Source organism: Ammospiza caudacuta, chromosome 7, assembly GCF_027887145.1.
Source record: "Ammospiza caudacuta isolate bAmmCau1 chromosome 7, bAmmCau1.pri, whole genome shotgun sequence".
Classification (NCBI taxonomy): domain Eukaryota; kingdom Metazoa; phylum Chordata; class Aves; order Passeriformes; family Passerellidae; genus Ammospiza; species Ammospiza caudacuta.
This window is the reverse complement of record NC_080599.1, coordinates 34,593,450-34,597,949: the sequence shown is the minus strand read 5'-3', so window position 1 is coordinate 34,597,949 and position 4,500 is coordinate 34,593,450.

Sequence of the window (4,500 nt, the reverse complement as noted above, 5' to 3'; positions counted from 1 at the left end):
CTGCAAAACTATAAGAACATTTCAAAACTTGTGCTCTTTACAAGTCAGACCCATATTATATGTCAAAATATACAGCTGGGGTTTTTTGAAAGAGCAAGCACTCCTCAGGATCCTGCAGGTACAGAGAACTTGGGATTTCAATACTTTTTTTATAATAAAATGTAATATTTGTTTAATGCTAAATTCCTCTGGGTTTCAGTGCCCTTATTGTTCACTACCAGCACATATATAATCAGCCTAAGAAAGGAGGAGCAGAGCATGTGGTTTGGCTGCTTTGAGAATCATAGAACAATGCTATTTGAGTCTGTGGGTTTAGCTTGGTAGTCCATCTGAAATGACTCTCAGTGAGACAGATAGTACAGGAAAGGTGAAACACTGTATTTCAGATAAGAAACTCATCTGTATTTCATGGTCCCTGTCTCCTCTGGGAATATGAGGCCAGGGCTTTGTGGGATCGAGTGACACCCCTGAACACAACACTGCTGAGCGCAGCTGGTTTGATTGGCTTAGTTAGAGCAGTGTGGTAAAGGCAAAGTGACACTGAGCAGCTTTGTGGCCCTTACCACTTCTACCATAAACAAGGTGTCTTTCCTAAGCAGGGGAAGTTGCAAGGGCCCACAGCATTTGAAGTCCAGTTTAATTTAAATGTAGTACTGCATAAAGTAATAAGATGAACAGAGTAAAAATTAGAAGAGCCAAACCCCTAACAAATTTATGAGTGCGCTGAACAAATTAATACATATTTGTGCAAAGTAGCCAGGAGAAGAAAAATATGTTTCCTCTAAAAGGATGTAGGTGTGGCTACTGCAGTGTACCAAGGAGATTAAAAAAAAATCCTGTTGTTGTGTTGTGTTTGAAGTATTAATTAGAGTCTGGCGTCAGGTTTGAATGATAACTATTACTTTCTTCACACAGATTTTCTAAGCTTGAGAGACCAGTTTTCAAAAGCTCTCTAGCAAAGCTATTATCTTACCAGCATTACTTTGTCAGAAGAATCTGTGAAAGGTTCATCACTGAGGGTGAGTCTGGTTTTTTCAGTATCTTCTCAGGAATTGCCTTCAAAAATGAAAGTCAGCTTTTCTGACAGTAATCTTTCATAATTACAGATGAAAATTACACAGTTGGCAAATTCTCAATAGCCTTAGAAATTGGACCTAATACATTCAAAGGCACAAGCCTTTAAAGTATTTCACACATAGACAGTTAGCCAATATTCTCAATTAGAATACATGCTTTTGTTCTTAAAGAAAACCACCCCTGCTATTTATTTCACTGCTGATATGGGTTTGTATCTGTTAGTGCTTTGAATTTCCTGATTTGGATACTCCCAGAAGGAGTACTTCTATATAGCTCCCTGTCCCAGATAGCTTAATACAGAAAAGGGTTCCAGTAAGTCTTGTACATGGATGTATGAACACACTATATATAAAAAGAAATGTACACCTGCAGAGCTCTGGTATTGTGAAATACAGCATTCAAAAGTGCTTCGCTCCCTGAAGTATGATGGCTCTTCATTTGATCTAGGATATGCAGGAGTGGTACAGATAAGATGTGTGCCTATAGGTGGAGGGATAAAGAGTATCTTATATTAACAGACTCAAATGGTTCCTTTCCTTCCTTCTGTGGGTGCCCTTCCAGTACACTACAGCAGTTCTGCTGCTGAACAATTTTTCTGAGTTTGACCTGTTATTAGTCACAAGATTATCCCAGCTTCATGCTGAGCCTTTACCTAGGCTTAGTTACAAGGGTTTTCTCAAAACCTGGTGAAATGCTTTTCACCCTCAGTACATAGCTTGGTTTCTGCACACAGTGTTGTGCTGTGGATATGTAATGGACATATGCAATGTCTTTTCCAAATCACAGCAGGTGGAAGCCTGCTTTGAGACTACACTGGAACATCCAGTAGCATTGACATTTTAGGCAGTGGCTGTTAAAAGTTCTTGGAAAAGCAAGAAGTACTTAAAGATCAGAGGGTTCAGGAAGTTAGCAGGAGCTTAACTGGCATCAAACCATGGCACAACAAAAAGAGTGAAGAGGATATTCTTCTGCAGCTTGCTTTTTGAAATGAGAAAAACGGAAACAATTTATGAATGTAAACAGGAAGGGAACAGCACTTTTCAAAGAGTTTTGAACTGCAGAGCTGTGGAGTGCCTGCTTCTTCTCAAAGCAGAATAATACCTAGAAACTCAGCCAGTGGGTGAGGGCATTGCACTGACATCTCACCTGAAACAACAGAGGTATCCCTTTTAATTTCTGCCAACACACTTGATGGAATGAAAGATCCTGAGCCCAAAGGAAAGGAAATTTTAGTGTCCCCTAAAGGATGGACTGCTTCCTGATGAGAAAGAGCTAAAGATGTGCTGCTTTCTGTGCAAAGCTGAAGGGGTGCCCAGAGAAACAACAGCATGTCCAACAGGTGTGGTTAATCCTTGTCAGGGAAGCAGGCTCTTCCCAGAACTACTGAGCAAAATACGGCTGAAAGAACAAGTGAGAACAGAACTTTTAATTAAATATTAGCTTCAGCCTGGATAAAAACTTGAAAAATTATACATTTATTTATTAAAAAAAAATCTTGAATGACATGCTAAAAATCCTCATCAAAGACCTGTAAAGAGACTACAATCATCTGAGCAGTATATTCTACTTAAGATTTAAAAAATGTACAACAGAATTTGGTCTTGATAAATAACTTGTGTGCAGGATCTGGAGCAGTTTTGTTTGGATCTCCAGCAATGCCATCACTCCATCTCTAAATGATTTTGAGGTTGGTGTCATATCAGCAGTATCAAGCCTGCAGGCTGTGTAACAAGCTAATGATGCAACACTTGAGGATGAAGGTGGAGGTGCTGCTAGAATGACAGAGTCCCACCACACACAAACAGTAAGAACCAACTGAGATTACATGAGGCTGCAATCAAGCATGAACCATTAAAGACACTGCTTATTAAAAACACAGACCCAACTAAACTGAATTTATATAAACTATCTAATTAACAGATTAGAAAACCTGATATGACCTGTGTGATCTTCTAGTCTGACTTCTGGCATAATGGAGAACAGATTTTCCTGAACTCATCCTGTCCCAACTAGATTGTATCATCTTAAGGGGGGCACATATATCTTGATATAAATATCAACAGGAAATTTACTATAATTCTTGGTAACCCTCTCAATGGTTAATTATGGGTAACTATAAATTAAGATTGCAGGTCTTGGATCTTTGTCTGCCTGAGCTAAGGCATGGATTTTTAAATGAATATTTACACCATAGAATGGTACATAAAGGGCCCCCATTAACTTTCTCTTTGATAAACTAACTAGGTGGAACTTCTTGAACCCCACATTCGAAGGAGAGTATCCTTTAATCATGTCTCATCTCTACTCTATGAAATCCTTCTAATTTTTCATCACTCTTTTGAATCTAGGACCCAGATCCTGAACAACATTCCACCTTTCCTTGCATTGGTACCAGATAAAGATGAAGTATAAATCTCTTTATCCTTTCTCAATATTTACTTCCTTGGGCAATCAAGAGTTACTTTCCATATTCTGATCACCATGGCAGAGAAGCAGCAATTGTGATCTGATAAAATTCCTTCCCAGCAGAGGACTTCCTAGGAGATTTGCTGGGCCTTTGTTCTTTCTGAAATATATATTCTGCTTCTTTATTTGTATATGGCAAAAAGGCTCTCTCAGTGATTTTGTAGAAGAATAAGGTTCAAAGGGATGTATCAGAGATTACCACAAAGTATTTGTGAAGAAAGAGACTGGGGACAGGACAGATCTCCTGAATCCCATACTGGCACTACAGTACTGCACATTTCCATGTAGGGCTGAAGGACAGAGGCCATGGCCAGATGCATTGTCAGCTGATGGATACAATTCTGGGATCAGATTGAATGCTGCCATTTCTTTCCAGATGTATCTAAAAGTTACCTGATGAAATAAAAAAACAGGGTTTGAACCACTGAGTCTAACTCTCTCCTGCCATGCCTTCTCTTTCATAAATAATTCCATGCAAGCTTAGGAAATAAAGTATTTTTCCAAACAGGAGAAAAAAAGTGATCAATTTGGAAATACAGACAAAGGAAATATTATTTTAGTTAATCCTTCCTTGTCAATTTGTATGTAACTTTTACTGAAATGTGCTTTTAATTCTGTCCTCTGTCTCTTACTGCAGAGAACAGAGATTGTCTCCAGCATCAGTCTGTGCTGGGTAAAGCATCAAACTTGTTGAACCGTGCAGACCAAGCAGAAGAAATCCTGTGATAAAAGGTCCAATGTAAGGCCAAATCTCATTATGAGTTTCATTTCTTTGTTCAGTCAAACCCTGTGCACCAGTCAGGATTGGCTCTCACAAGCTTCCACTGCAAAATTATACAAAAGAGGCTGAAATCTAGGCCACAGCTAGAAATAATTCTTAGGAAGCTCTCTGGATTTCCTGGAGGGTAAGGTGTGGCTCTGTGTGTGGGAGGTAAACGCCAGTGTTTTTCTGTTACC